The sequence below is a fragment of the Ranitomeya imitator genome, chromosome 2 (genome assembly GCF_032444005.1).
Source record: "Ranitomeya imitator isolate aRanImi1 chromosome 2, aRanImi1.pri, whole genome shotgun sequence".
Lineage (NCBI taxonomy): Eukaryota > Metazoa > Chordata > Amphibia > Anura > Dendrobatidae > Ranitomeya > Ranitomeya imitator.
Genome location: NC_091283.1, coordinates 16,344,872 through 16,362,119, shown reverse-complemented (window position 1 = coordinate 16,362,119; position 17,248 = coordinate 16,344,872).

The window sequence follows — 17,248 nt, the reverse complement described above, 5'->3', positions numbered from 1 at the left end:
ATTGAAGCTCATGGGGAGAAATGGGGGCAATGTGATAGAAAAGTACTAAAATCAAAAGCTTCAGATGTTGCCTTAATCCACAAGAAATAATGACAACTGAAAAACCCTGCAAAAGGTGAAATATGAAGTGTGACTTTACAAGGTGATAAAAGCCGTTCATTGGAGGAAGATGAGCAGGCAAACAGTTCTAATTCACACAGGCCCACACTTTACTCCCTTCTCCAGTAATTTATACATCCAGAGCAAGAAAGGAACAACACCGTGGAGTCACATCTACAATGCTTAATACTACTATGTATTGACCTAAGTGCTGCTGCTTTTTCGTAAGTGTTTTGTGTCATCCCCAAGCTGAAATCACACCTACACTGCTTAGTGCTGCTGTATAGTGCCCTCAATATTGCTGCTTTCTATTGAGTGCTTTGTTTCACTCCAGGCTGGATTCACAGCTACACAGCTCCGTATCACTCTAAAATACCCTTATGGTGTTGCTGTTTCTGAATCTTTGCAACATAGACACATGAAAGTGGGAATCCCTTGTGTCCATATCAGCAGTGTGGAGGAGACTTCATAGCAGATAGCTTCCATCCTCTTGCTCAGGAGCAAATGAAAATTAATGTTAGGGCCAACAATACTGGTGAAAAACGAAGGACACAAGTCATATAATGGCCGAAAATGGCCCCGTGTAGATAAACATGACTGCTCATTCTGAAACATCACCTGAAATGACAGGTACGCTTTAATTTCTTTCACAATAGTCTTTTTTGATAAATCCGTAACATGGATCTGCAAAATGGACTAAAATTAAAGTGGATACATCAGTTTTTTTTGTAACTTTACTTTCATTTATTGGTATTTTTTCTTTTCGACTTAAACAGATGACTTTTTGCCCAACAGGAAGTAATAGCAATAAATGCAAAAATTAATGCAAAAAAGGATCAAATACCGATAACATTCTGATGCATCAGTACTCCACATTCTTTAATGGGATTATTTAATGAGCAAAATGAAACAAAAAAAAGCACATGCTGAATTTTCAAGAAAAGGACATAATTTTTTTCCCATGTTAATAGCCCCATTGGCTTATGTTAGTACCTAATATTAATCCATACAAAACAAATAAAATATGGATGAAAAGATTTACACGTTTTATGACATCTCCTTAGCACACATGACCGCTGCAGCCAATCACCGGTCCCGTTTGTCAAGCAGCAGCGGAGATTGATACATATATGTATCTATATATATTCTCTTTTGGTTTAATTGCATTTCCCTCTATTAGTATATCTTCCCTTAATCATGGAAAATCTCTCATTAAAGAAATCTCTGCGACTGTTTCTTAGATCTGTTGTGGTTTTGTATATTTCCAACTTCTTGAAGCAAAATGAACCTCTTTTAAAGGTATGAAAGTAAATATAGCCACAGAAATGTCTGCTAACATACTCTTAAGGCTACGTTCACATTTGCGGTGCATCGGGCGCATGTTATATTTAACATGGGGGTGCATGGACATGCGTTGTGTTGTGTTTTGTGACGCATGCGTCTTTTTTGGCGCAAGCATCAGGGCGCAGAGGACGCAGCAAGTTGCGTTTATTTTTGCGTCCAAAATCGGCCAAAAAATGGACGCATGCGTCACAAAACAATGCGTTTTTGCATGCGTTTTGCATGCGTTGTGCGTTGCGTCGCTGTTGCGTCGCCGACGCAACACACAACAACGCAAATGTGAACGTAGCCTAAGACATCTAATCCCCATTTTTGCCCTCCCATTCTGGAGTATGGAGAGATTTCAATATTTTTTCTAGTTTAGAGAATTCCTGCTTGAGCGATTTCTTTGTAAATAATTAAATGTTCATCAATGGTAAAATATCTGTCTGCATCATCGGAAATACCTTCATAAAAATATCAATAATTGTAACCATCAATTGGTAGTTAATTATGATACAAGTAGAGCCATTAAAGTCACCGTTTCGGGATACTGGACTGACAAAGAGAAGGATCGACTCCACCCCGAGCATTAATCAGATCCCAACACTAGAGATATATTTAGATTTTCACTGAAGAAATTTAATTAGATTTGCAACAACTTTCTGAACTGTGTTATGGCCGAGCTTTGACTTTAATATTCAGATTATTTTTAGCAGAGGTGTGAAGAAAACTACAGTACATTGCGCCAAGTGAGCAGTTCAGGCGCCATTTCACAGCTTGTGGGACAGAACACAGCTCCAGGATACATCGCTCCGAATAGTTCCAAATAAATACTAATGTACAAATGCGTATGTACAGTATCTTTTAAATAATTGTACTATTATTGTTAATATAAGGGGATTGCAAGTGCAAAATTGCATAAAGCAGCCACTCCCTCACCCATCATTGATGAGGAGGTGACTTCTTAGTATTGTACATGCACCTAGATAAACCTTCGAGGAGGTTCTGGTTATTATATGAGTAAGGCATCCTACCATCCTACTAGAGGTGACCGCCCTGTCACGATTCACATTATGCTGCCAAAAATATGTCACGGATTGGGGGTGACCTTTGGCCAGCACACGGCTATCACATGTGCAGGGGACTTATCTTAGGTATCCCTCCACTGGTACACTGTGATGAAAACACAAACAAAGGCTATTGACCTATCAATTTACTGCAGGGGCTTATTTTAGTTATCACACTACTGCTACAATATCACGAACTGCAGGGATTTATGTATATCCCGCTTTTCTAGTTCCGCTTCAGATCTTGCAGCTCTCCGGTGCCCCCTTACCCTCAGGTCAGTCAGGGAACGACACCTGGGATAATTATTCGTCGGACGGGCCGCTTCACTGTGGACTGACTAGCAGGCACGCTGCAGCGAGGGAATTATAAATGCTCAGGCCGCAGCCAAACAATAGCTTATAAAACCCCATTCCATCGCTGCCAGCGGTACCCACCTAGCCCAGAACACACTTCGCTGCCACCAGCTCAGATTTCTCATAGAGAGGGGTTCGAGCCAACCCAAATTAGTAGCGTAATTGCTTCAGGTACGTGAAAATTTGCATAGAACATGAAGAAAACGAACTAGTTGTTTAATAGTTTACTCCAAAAGATTAGGCAGTGTTTATAAAAGGCATATAAAGATGTTACAATATGAGACAAAGTATGCACAGCAATTATAAAAATAAACAGGGATTAAGGAAAGATAAAACTCACATTTTGCTTAAGTAATTTCAGGCTAACCAGGCAGGTAGGCGGAGCCCAAATATCCCAGTGCATCAGGAGGTCTTTCTGTAGTGAAATCCCAGGCAAGACTGAAGGCTGGGTTAAGTGCAGTCACTTATACCTGCAGGCTTGTGACATCACTAAAGGGGATGGTTTGTCTTCACCCTCCTCTCTCCTCAAAGTTACAGATTGTACCAGCAATACTTATAATTCTCATATCTTGGCTTCAGAACATGGCAGAGTCACAGCAACCCCATCATTCACCTAATATTAAAATTTGCTTTCTAATGATACCACACTCGGACTAGTTGGTCTACAGGAGAAATCTGCACTTTGTACTCATTGTGTTTAGCTGTTAGCGCTTACGGTGACTGACAGATCTACCGATGGGAATTTGCAATATGTACTCCGTAGTTTTCTAGCCCAAATCGGTGGCCCAATATCTTACTATAATAGAACAAAGCACCTCATGTCTTTTGAGAGAGACTATATTATGGAGCAACGTGGCACAGCTGTGAGGTGCACAAAGAAGGTTCCCAAACCAGTAACTATTAAAAATAAACTTTGGCACTAAGAAACAAGTAAGGGTGGATGAGATGTACCACAAATTTAGAGAACGGGGTTATCCTCCAAATGTACTTCATGATGCCTTACAACCGCGTATATCCCCTAAACAATCTTCCATGGGACGAATACCGTTTGTGCACACGTATCATCCTTACGTCCACATTCTTCATCATAATATCAGGAAACACTGGAGACTTCTAAGGGAGGCACACCCAGATATACCTGAGTTTCAGAACCACTTTTTGCCTTGTTACAAACGCCCTCGTAACATCCGTGACACGCTCGTCAAAGCGGACGTTGGGTCAGGCCCACGTACATCCATACAGAGATTTCTCTCACAACCCAGGACAGGCACATATCCGTGCCTACACTGTAATCGGTGTGGGAATGTATTAAAAGGAGATCATTTCTACCATCCCCACTCGGGCAAACAATACAAAATCAAGGATTACAGTACCTGTGACACCTCTTTTGTGGTGTACTCCATTAAGTGCCCCTGCGGCCTTCTATATATTGGCGAGACATCACAACCAATAAGAGACCGCATCAGTAAACACAAGTCTACTATAAGATTTAAAAATACGCTGCTCCCATTACCTCACCATTTTATTGATGCGGGACACTCCATACCCGAACTCAAATTTCAGGTCATCGAGCATGTCCCTGCACCCAGACGGGGGGGCAATCGTATCCAGACCCTCAAGAAAAGGGAGGCGTTCTGGATACATGAGTTGGAGACCATGACACCTAGGGGTCTAAACAGGGAGTACGATCTCCTTTCATTTCTATGATTGTTTGGAATAATAATGACAACTGTTAAAATCCATGTATTATTTCTCCCACATCTGTTGTAATCAAGGCTCTTGTCTACTTCTTCATTTGTATTTTATACTGACACGTTGCTTTATCTTACAGAGTCACCAATATTGAATATGACGGCACGGAATTTCTCACATCCTGATCCTCCTTCCCCTGGACCCCTACCCCGGTCCCATTGCCTCCTATTATTTTTCCTTATTTTTTCCTCATCTTCATTATTATTTTTTTTTTTTAATTATTTTTGTTTCTCCCTTTATCCGTTTCTTTTTCTTCCTTTCCCATCCTTAGTGGATAATCTTACATTTCTATATTTGTTATACATATCCACCACCTCAGACACTATAGGTCCAGCTGTATGTTATATCCACTAGTAGTTACATTTTTTCCACCCTTGGTGGATCGTTTACACCGGTGGAATGCACCACCATACTGCTCTATGCCCCCAGTGACACGCATACATATACCCATAAGGGAAGTGTGATATCTCCGATGACGCACTTCCGGTATGCGGCCGGCTATGCGTCCCGCCCCCCACTCGTCATAGAGGCATCACCGCTACTTCCCCTACCCCTGTGGACCGCATATTCATGTGGCACGCACCGCCACTCTGTCCTGTAAGACAGGTATTCAACTTGTACTGACGGTGCGTCACTTCCGGTGACGCACTTCCGGTACGCGGCCGACATTGAGGTCCCGCCCCCAGCCCACAAAAGAGCGCTCCTCACCATGATGCTACACCACAGAACTAGCGGTGGACACCGCGTTCCTCACCATCATCCGTCCTGGGTAAGATGCCTTTTGAGGGTCGGCGCCCCATAGGTAGGGCTCATTATCTACTTGTTACATCTTTAGATTCATGGCCGCATTTCTCTTTTATTCAGAACAGGAACATATTCCTGCTCCATTTTCTCTGGTCCACATATAGCTACTACCGATTCTGGGTAAGACATTATAATAGAGGTGGAATTTTACTTTATGAGGTTTTCGGTTTATTGCTTTTCCACTCATATGGGTACATTTTATTCTCTATTTAGGCAAGAGGTGTTCTTTGGTCCACCTGTTAGATCCATACAACACACTTGTTTGGTCCATATTTAGCTACTGCCGATCCTGGGTAAGATATCACAATAGAGACTGACATCATATCTTATGGGGTCTCCCTTTATTATATATCCATTTTATCCTTTAATTTAGGTAAGAGGTCTCCTTTGGCTCACCTGTTAGACCCATACAATACATTTGCTCTCACAGGGTATGTAGATCTTCTCTGTCTGTTTTTACAACATATGCACCCCTGCTTTGCCTATTATGCTCTATTTTTATTTAGTTTCAGTTTTATTTACCATAGTCAAGAGCCACCATTGGATTTTCCCCACACATGACCCTCATTGTGACTTGTATACGGGTCAGTTACCTTCTCATTAGTATAGTCTAAGCACACTATAAATTAATTAGTCATGATATGCTCCCCTTTTTCTGTTTAGGATCTACATTAGGACCTTCCCTGTAAACTTACACTAGGACCTTATCTACATTTTGAGCCACACTCTTGCTACCTTTGACAATAAGGTATGATCCTTTCTTTTTCCTTCATTTTATTTTATTTTTTATTTTCCTTTATCCCATTCCCCATCCTCCCATCCATCACTATATACGCACGGTATATAATTATGTATTAGTCTCCCTGTTCCACTATGGAACTGAGAGAGTTTTGTTAAAATTTCATGTACATTGATGGTTTATTTTTGCTGTTCTGTTTTTTTGATGTTAATGCAGTACACTGAAGAAGGTCAATAACACTGACCGAAACGTCTGTACGAGTGGCTGCTAATAAAATTTACGACATACTAAAGTTGAGTGCCAAAGTTTATTTTTAATAGTTTTTGAGAGAGACTAGACCAGTTTCACCTGGTACTAGATGGGAGAATTGTCTATTGCAGCTACAGAGGTCGTAAAAATTCTTGTGGGGAAAGGGAATGAGAGGTGTAGAATTCACACACACAGCAGCAGCAGAAGTAGAGAGTATGGGAGGTCAGAGCCCACAGCATGTGTGATAACAGGGAAAATGAAAAATCCTACTCCATTTTATACATTATCGTGAAATGCCCTCTGACGAAGCCGACGTGAAACGCACGTTGGGGCTGCACGGTGTGAATCCTGACATACCATAAAATGGCTAAAGAACCCAGGGTTTAGGAGGTTTTGATATATATGGGGCACTTGACTCCAGGCTGTTAGGACTTCTATATTAGCCATACTCACCACCCTGTCCTGGTGTTTTCTCCAATTTACAAAGCACTAAGAACTTTATTGTATAATGTCATGTGGTACAGTATTTTCAGGATGACACACTGTTTTGATCTACCTCTGTTCTCCTCTCTGAACATGTCATTTTTTGTTATTACATTTACTTTACTTCTTGTTTGTGATTAAATATGTAATAAACTTATATCTTTTTAATTACTTTGGACTTGTACTCCGCTCTTTTTTCTGGGTGTAAGGATTCATCTTTTGGAGTGTCCTTGTTTTTGGTTGGTCTCTCGGCTATTGGTGTTGAGCATGTGTGAGAGATTAGTATTTATGTTTTCCATGTTGGGTTGTATTTATCATCGTAGTAGAGATGCCGATATTCCTGGATCAGGAGAGCTACCTGGCACCTCCAAGTCTCCTTACTTTTACAGCTGAAATGTAACCATTTAGACATTCTAAAAGGGAACTTAGTAGCCCCTGTAAGAATAGACTTTTACTGAAGATTCTACTCAATTTGTTTTCGATAAAAATACTTTTGTTAGACATGTATCTGAAGAATTAACCTTTAAAGAGTAAAAAAGCCGTCCGCTCCAACGTGCAGAAATCCTCACTAAAATGAAAATGGTGAGGGCTGACAGAAAGGGGATATGCTAACGCTTAGCTCTAAAGTACCACAAGTCAGAGGAGTATGTGCCAACAAGCCGCTCTCCCTAATTCTCTCAATGTTCAGTGAAAAAGTGAGATAAGCTGGAAGAGAAGCTCGTTACCTGAAAATTGCATATGAGTGCTGGAACCTGCAGAGCTGAATCCTGACAGTGAGGATATTACACACCTTTAGGATTGGCTATGGAGCTTCATTTTATAATTAAAGGCTGCGTTCAGGTTTGAGATGAAAGTCTGCAGTCACTATTAGTGTTGAGTAGGGTTGAGCGACCTTGACCTTTTTAGATTCGAGCCGTGTTTCGCGAAACCCGACTATCTTAGAAGTCGAGTCGAGTGGAATCGGCCGATTATCGCGAAAAGTGGGGTATCGCCCGAAACACTAAACCCAATGCAAGTCAATGGGGGAGCATAGTCGGCATTGAGTGGAGGCCAGGAAAACACCTACACTGCCCATTTTAATGGCAAAAACATCCATTCTTGTTACAGAAGCTTGTCAATCGTAATTTAGCTTATAATAATTGGAAGGCATTTGAAATTGGGGGTCATTTGGCTAAAGTTGTGGGGGGTAGGGCTGGTTCAAGTAATTAGTGGGCCCAGGAAATCTGGAACACGTCACGGCAGTGGAGCAGGGAGAGGTAAGTATTTAAACTTTGCAAGTGCTGTGATCCTGAGCAAGCAGGGGGGGCCCACTAGTTGGCATTGGCACTGGCACAGGGCCCCTCAAAGTACAGCAGTGTGTTTGCACGGCGGGGGCGCCTCCCACCGGCAGCAACACTTTTGCGTACTATGAGAGGCCCTGTGCCAGTGACGTCGCCAACTAGTATTCCTCCCCCCACCTGATGAAGGAACCTGCACTTTCATCTGCACCTTCCTCTTTGTCCCCGTGTAAGGTGGTATGGTATGCGGGAAGAGGAACCTGACTTTCAGCGGGGTCACAATCTTGCTGTGTAGCATGCACGGGGAATTTTGCGTTATGGGTCAATGTACCAGCAGACTCATCTATCACTGGCTGGGCAATGGGCAGGATGAGGAGGAAACACAGATATAGGCCCAAAGAATAAAGTTTGCTACATGCAGTTCAAAATTGGTAACACAGGACTAACCAGGGGGCATTGCAGTGGAGGACAACTGGAATGAGAGGCTGACACAGAGAGTAGGCCCAAATCAGTAAGTAGTCGAAATGCAGTTCAAAATTGGTAACCGTAGTAAACAGGCGGCACAGCTTTGTTCAGTGGAGGAGAACAGCAAGGAGTGGCAGACACCGATAGTAGGCCCCAACCCAACTAGTAGGCCAAATGCATTCTAACATTAACAACTACTTAACGAGAGCCTGAAAATGGAATTTCAGGACAGGAAACCAGGAGAACAGCAAGGAGCGGCAGACACTGTTAGTAGGCCCCAAACCAACTAGTACGCCAAATGCAGTTGTTCCATTTAACCACTATTTAACAAGAGCCTGAAGATAGAAGCTCAGGAAAGGCAACCTGGAGAACACCTTGGAATGGAACACAACATCTCTCTACACCCCATACCCATTTTGTAGGCCTAATGCAGTGTAGTTTTCTACAACTACTAAACGAGAGTCGGAAGACCGAAGCAATGTGGACGAAACCTGGGGAACACCTTGGAGTGTAACACACCATCTCTCTACACCCCATACCCAATTTGTAGGCCTAATGCAGTGTAGTTTCCAACAACTACTAAACGAGAGTCGGAAGACCGAAGCAATGTGGATGAAACCTGGGGAACACCTTGGAGTGTAACACACCATCTCTCTACACCCCATACCCAATTTGTAGGCCTAATGCAGCGTAGTTTCCAACAACTACTAAACGAGAGCATTAAGATCGAAGCAATGGCGAGGAAACCTGGGGAACACCTTGGAGTGTAACACACCATCTCTCTACACCCCATACCCAATTTGTAGGCCTAATGCAGTGTAGTTTCCAACAACTACTAAACGAGAGCCTGAAGATAGAAGCTCAGGAAAGGCAACCTGGAGAACACCTTGGAGTGGAACACACCGTCTCTACACCCCATACCCAATTTGTAGGCCTAATGCAGTGCAGTTTCCAACAACTACTAAACGAGAGCCTGAAGATCGAAGCAATGGAGAGGAAACCTGAGGAACACCTTGGAGTGCAACACACCATCTCTCTACACCCCATACCCAATTTGTAGGCCTAATGCAGCGTAGTTTCCAACAACTACTAAACGAGAGCATTAAGATCGAAGCAATGGCGAGGAAACCTGGGGAACACCTTGGAGTGGAACACACCATCTCTCTACACCCCATACCCAATTTGTAGGCCTAATGCAGTGTAGTTTCCAACAACTACTAAACGAGAGCCTGAAGATCGAAGCAATGGAGAGGAAACCTGAGGAACACCTTGGAGTGCAACACACCATCTCTCTACACCCCATACCCAATTTGTAGGCCTAATGCAGCGTAGTTTCCAACAACTACTAAACGAGAGCCTGAAGATCGAAGCAATGGAGAGGAAACCTGAGGAACACCTTGGAGTGCAACACACCATCTCTCTACACCCCATACCCAATTTGTAGGCCTAATGCAGCGTAGTTTCCAACAACTACTAAACGAGAGCATTAAGATCGAAGCAACAGCGAGGAAACCTGGGGAACACCTTGGAGTGTAACATACCATCTCTCTACACCCCATACCCAATTTGTAGGCCTAATGCAGTGTAGTTTCCAACAACTACTAAACGAGAGCCTGAAGATAGAAGCTCAGGAAAGGCAACCTGGAGAACACCTTGGAGTGGAACACACCGTCTCTACACCCCATACCCAATTTGTAGGCCTAATGCAGTGTAGTTTCCAACAACTACTAAACGAGAGCCTGAAGATCGAACCAATGGAGAGGAAACCTGAGGAACACCTTGGAGTGCAACACACCATCTCTCTACACCCCATACCCAATTTGTAGGCCTAATGCAGCGTAGTTTCCAACAACTACTAAACGAGAGCATTAAGATCGAAGCAACAGCGAGGAAACCTGGGGAACACCTTGGAGTGTAACATACCATCTCTCTACACCCCATACCCAATTTGTAGGCCTAATGCAGCATAGTTTCCAACAACTACTAAATGAGAGCCTGAAGATCGAAGCAATGGAGAGGAAACCTGAGGAACACCTTGGATTACAACACACCATCTCTCTCTACACCCCATACCCAATTTGTAGGCCTAATGCAGCGTAGTTTCCAACAACTACTAAACGAGAGCATTAAGATCGAAGCAATGGCGAGGAAACCTGGGGAACACCTTGGAGTGGAACACACCATCTCTCTACACCCCACACCTAATTTGTAGGCCTAATGCAGTGTAGTTTTCTACAACTACTAAACGAGAGTCGGAAGACCGAAGCAATGTGGACGAAACCTGGGGAACACCTTGGAGTGTAACACACCATCTCTCTACACCCCACACCTAATTTGTAGGCCTAATGCAGTGTAGTTTCCAACAACTACTAAACGAGAGCCTGAAGATAGAAGCTCAGGAAAGGCAACCTGGAGAACACCTTGGAGTGGAACACACCGTCTCTACACCCCATACCCAATTTGTAGGCCTAATGCAGTGTAGTTTTCACTAACTACTAAACGAGAGTAGGAAGATCGAAGCAATGTGGACGAAACCTGGGGCACACCTTGGGGCGGCAGACACCGTTAGTAGGCCCTACCAAAGTTGTAGCCCCAATGCAGTTTTAAAATTCCTAGAGGCTGAAAACAAGACTATTGACTTTCAGCATTTTTCAAAGGAACACAGCTGAATTGAGTGGCGCAGACAGACACAGGTAGTAGGCCTTAAACCAAAAATGTGGCTCACTGCAGTTTAAAAAAGGTTACAGGGGTACACAGGCAGCATTGCTCTGGGCAGTGGAGGACAATTTTAATAGTGGACCGCAGACAGACTTTGTACGCCTACTATTAAAAAAAGGATGCTCTATGCAATTAATAATAGTTTCCAGGGGTCCATGGGCAGCAGTGGTGTGGTCAGTGTAGTAGTAGTTGAAAGAACGGGCCGCAGACAGGCTTCGAAGGCCTAACATAAAAAAAATAGGGCTGTGGGCACTTTTAAATAGGTTCCAGGGGTACACAGGCAGCAGTAGACTGGTCAGTGTAGTAGTAGTAGAAAGAACGGGCCGCAGACAGGCTTCGAAGGCCTAACATAATAAAATGGGCTGGCTGTAGGCAATTTAAAATTGGTTCCAGGGGTAGACGGGCAGCAGTAGACAGGTCATTGGAGGCCTAGTGGAAGGAGGGACCGCAGACAGGCTTTGAAGGCCTAACATAATAAAATAGGACAGGCTGTAGGCACTTTATAATTGGTTCCAGGGGTACACGGGCAGCAGTAGACAGGTCAGTGGAGGCCTAGTGGAAGGAGGGACCGCAGACAGGCTTCGAAGGCTTAACATAATAAAATGGGCTGGCTGTAGGCAATTTAAAATTGGTTCCAGGGGTACACGGGCAGTAGTAGACAGCTCAGTGGAGGCCTAGTGGAAGGAGGGACCGCAGACAGGCTTCGAAGGCCTAACATAATAAAATAGGACAGGCTGTAGGCACTTTATAATTGGTTCCAGGGGTAGACGGGCAGCAGTAGACAGGTCATTGGAGGCCTAGTGGAAGGAGGGACCGCAGACAGGCTTCGAAGGCCTAACATAATAAAATAGGACAGGCTGTAGGCACTTTATAATTGGTTCCAGGGGTAGACGGGCAGCAGTAGACAGGTCATTGGAGGCCTAGTGGAAGGAGGGACCGCAGACAGGCTTCGAAGGCCTAACATAATAAAATAGGACAGGTTGTAGGCACTTTATAATTGGTTCCAGGGGTAGACGGGCAGCAGTAGACAGGTCATTGGAGGCCTAGTGGAAGGAGGGACCGCAGACAGGCTTTGAAGGCCTAACATAATAAAATAGGACAGGCTGTATGCACTTTATAATTGGTTCCAGGGGTACACGGGCAGCAGTAGACAGGTCAGTGGAGGCCTAGTGGAAGGAGGGACCACAGACAGGTTTCGAAGGCCTAACATAATAAAATAGGACAGGCTGTATGCACTTTATAATTGGTTCCAGGGGTAGACGGGCAGCAGTAGACAGGTCATTGGAGGCCTAGTGGAAGGAGGGACCGCAGACAGGCTTTGAAGGCCTAACATAATAAAATAGGACAGGCTGTATGCACTTTATAATTGGTTCCAGGGGTACACGGGCAGCAGTAAACAGCTCAGTGGAGGCCTAGTGGAAGGAGGGACCACAGACAGGCTTCGAAGGCCTAACATAATACAATGGGCTGGCTGTAGGCAATTTAAAATTGGTTCCAGGAGTACACGGGCAGCAGTAGCCAGGTCAGTGTAGTAGTAGTTGAAAGAACTGGCCGCAGACAGGCTTCGAAGGCCTAACATAAAAAAATATAGGGCTGTAGGCACTTGTAAATGGGTTCCAGGGGTACACAGGCAGCAGTAGACTGGTCAGTGTAGTAGTAGTAGAAAGAAGGGGCCGCAGACAGGCATCGAAGGCCTAACATAATAAAATGGGCTGGCTGTAGGCAATTTAAAATTGGTTCCAGGGGTACACGGGCAGTAGTAGACAGCTCAGTGGAGGCCTAGTGGAAGGAGGGACCGCAGACAGGCTTCGAAGGCCTAACATAATAAAATAGGACAGGCTGTAGGCACTTTATAATTGGTTCCAGGGGTACACGGGCAGCAGTAGACAGGTCAGTGGAGGCCTAGTGGAAGAAGGGACCACAGACAGGTTTCGAAGGCCTAACATAATAAAATAGGACAGGCTGTAGGCACTTTATAATTGGTTCCAGGGGTACACGGGCAGCAGTAGACAGGTCAGTGGAGGCCTAGTGGAAAGAGGGACCACAGACAGGTTTCGAAGGCCTAACATAATAAAATAGGACAGGCTGTAGGCACTTTATAATTGGTTCCAGGGGTACACGGGCAGCAGTAGACAGGTCAGTGGAGGCCTAGTGGAAGGAGGGACCGCAGACAGGCTTCGAAGGCTTAACATAATAAAATGGGCTGGCTGTAGGCAATTTAAAATTGGTTCCAGGGGTACACGGGCAGTAGTAGACAGCTCAGTGGAGGCCTAGTGGAAGGAGGGACCGCAGACAGGCTTCGAAGGCCTAACATAATAAAATAGGACAGGCTGTAGGCACTTTATAATTGGTTCCAGGGGTAGACGGGCAGCAGTAGACAGGTCATTGGAGGCCTAGTGGAAGGAGGGACCGCAGAAAGGCTTCGAAGGCCTAACATAATAAAATAGGACAGGTTGTAGGCACTTTATAATTAGTTCCAGGGCTAGACGGGCAGCAGTAGACAGGTCATTGGAGGCCTAGTGGAAGGAGGGACCGCAGACAGGCTTTGAAGGCCTAACATAATAAAATAGGACAGGCTGTAGGCACTTTATAATTGGTTCCAGGGGTACACGGGCAGCAGTAGACAGGTCAGTGGAGGCCTAGTGGAAGGAGGGACCACAGACAGGTTTCGAAGGCCTAACATAACAAAATAGGACAGGCTGTAGGCACTTTATAATTGGTTCCAGGGGTACACGGGCAGCAGTAGACAGGTCAGTGGAGGCCTAGTGGAAGGAGGGACCACAGACAGGTTTCGAAGGCCTAACATAATAAAATAGAACAGGCTGTATGCACTTTAGAATTGGTTCCAGGGGTACACGGGCAGCAGTAAACAGCTCAGTGGAGGCCTAGTGGAAGGAGGGACCGCAGACAGGCTTCGAAGGCCTAACATAATAAAATAGGACAGGCTGTAGGCACTTTATAATTGGTTCCAGGGGTAGACGGGCAGCAGTAGACAGGTCATTGGAGGCCTAGTGGAAGGAGGGACCGCAGACAGGCTTTGAAGGCCTAACATAATAAAATAGGACAGGCTGTAGGCACTTTATAATTGGTTCCAGGGGTACACGGGCAGCAGTAGACAGGTCAGTGGAGGCCTAGTGGAAGGAGGGACCACAGACAGGTTTCGAAGGCCTAACATAATAAAATAGGACAGTGTTATGGCTGGCAATCAGGCAACACAGCGTGCAGTAATCAGCGCACATACAGAGATCTGGCAATAACCAAAAACAATAGGACGAGCTCTGAGACGTGGAATCTCTGTAGACTGCAGTACCTGATCTATCCTCACACAACTATAAGCAGCAGTGGATTGCGCCTATCACTACCTATGCAACTCGGCACTGCCTGAGGAGCTGACTAGCCTGAAGATAGAAATACAAGCCTGACTTACCTCAGAGAAATACCCCAAAGGAATAGGCAGCCCCCCACATATAATGACTGTTAGCAAGATGAAAAGACAAACGTAGGAATGAAATAGATTCAGCAAAGTGAGGCCCGATATTCTAGACAGAGCGAGGATAGCAAAGAGAACTATGCAGTCTACAAAAAACCCTAAAACGAAAACCATGCAAAGGGGCAAAAAGACCCACCGTGCCGAACTAACAGCACGGCGGTGCACCCCTTTGCTTCTCAGAGCTTCCAGCAAAAGTTAATAGCAAGCTGGACAGAAAAAACAGAAAACAAACTAGAAGCACTTATCTAGCAGAGCAGCAGGCCCAAGGAAAGATGCAGTAGCTCAGATCCAACACTGGAACATTGACAAGGAGCAAGGAAGACAGACTCAGGTGGAGCTAAATAGCAAGGCAGCCAACGAGCTCACCAAAACACCTGAGGGAGGAAGCCCAGAGACTGCAATACCACTTGTGACCACAGAAGTGAACTCAGCCACAGAATTCACAACAGTACCCCCCCCTTGAGGAGGGGTCACCGAACCCTCACCAGAACCCCCAGGCCGACCAGGATGAGCCACATTAAAGGCACGAACAAGATCTGGGGCATGGACATCAGAGGCAAAAACCCAGGAATTATCTTCCTGAGCATAACCCTTCCATTTGACCAGATACTGGAGTTTCCGTCTAGAGACACGAGAATCCAAAATCTTCTCCACAATATACTCCAATTCCCCCTCCACCAAAACAGGGGCAGGAGGCTCCAGAGATGGAACCATAGGTGCCACGTATCTCCTCAACAACGACCTATGGAATACATTATGTATGGAAAAGGAGTCTGGGAGGGTCAGACGAAAAGACACCGGATTGAGAATCTTAGAAATCCTATACGGACCAATAAAACGAGGTTTAAATTTAGGAGAGGAAACCTTCATAGGAATATGACGAGAAGATAACCAAACCAGATCCCCAACACGAAGTCGGGGTCCCACACGGCGTCTGCGATTAGCGAAAAGCTGAGCCTTCTCCTGGGACAAGGTCAAATTGTCCACTACCTGAGTCCAGATCTGCTGCAACCTGTCCACCACAGAATCCACACCAGGACAGTCCGAAGACTCAACCTGTCCTGAAGAGAAACGAGGATGGAACCCAGAATTGCAGAAAAATGGAGAGACCAAGGTAGCCGAGCTGGCCCGATTATTAAGGGCGAACTCAGCCAACGGCAAAAATGACACCCAATCATCCTGGTCAGCGGAAACAAAACATCTCAGATATGTTTCCAAGGTCTGATTGGTTCGTTCGGTCTGGCCATTAGTCTGAGGATGGAAGGCCGAGGAGAAAGATAGGTCAATGCCCATCCTACCACAAAAGGCTCGCCAGAACCTCGAGACAAACTGGGAACCTCTGTCAGAAACAATATTCTCAGGAATGCCATGTAAACGAACCACATGCTGGAAGAACAAAGGCACCAAATCAGAGGAGGAAGGCAATTTAACCAAGGGCACCAGATGGACCATTTTAGAAAAGCGATCACAGACCACCCAAATGACCGACATTTTTTGAGAAACGGGAAGGTCAGAAATGAAATCCATCGAAATATGTGTCCAAGGCCTCTTCGGGACCGGCAAGGGCAAAAGCAACCCACTGGCACGTGAACAGCAGGGCTTAGCCCTAGCACAAATTCCACAGGACTGCACAAAAGCACGCACATCCCGTGACAGAGATGGCCACCAGAAGGATCTAGCAACCAACTCCCTGGTACCAAAGATTCCTGGATGACCGGCCAGCACCGAACAATGAAGTTCAGAGATAACTTTACTAGTCCACCTATCAGGGACGAACAGTTTCTCGGCCGGACAACGATCAGGTTTATTAGCCTGAAATTTCTGCAACACTCTCCGCAAATCAGGGGAGATGGCAGACACAATGACTCCTTCCTTGAGGATACTCGCCGGCTCAGATAACCCCGGAGAGTCGGGCACAAAACTCCTAGACAGAGCATCCGCCTTCACATTTTTAGAGCCCGGAAGGTATGAAATCACAAAATCAAAACGAGCAAAAAATAACGACCAACGGGCCTGTCTAGGATTCAAGCGCTTGGCAGACTCAAGATAAGTAAGGTTCTTATGATCAGTCAAAACCACCACGCGATGCTTAGCACCCTCAAGCAAATGACGCCACTCCTCGAATGCCCACTTCATGGCCAGCAACTCTCGGTTGCCCACATCATAATTACGCTCAGCAGCAGAAAATTTCCTGGAAAAGAAAGCACATGGTTTGAACACTGAGCAACCAGAACCTCTCTGTGACAAAACCGCCCCTGCACCAATCTCAGAAGCATCAACCTCGACCTGGAACGGAAGAGAAACATCAGGTTGACACAACACAGGGGCACAGCAAAAACGACGCTTCAACTCCTGAAAAGCTTCCACGGCAGCAGAAGACCAATTAACCAAATCAGCACCCTTCTTGGTCAAATCGGTCAATGGTCTG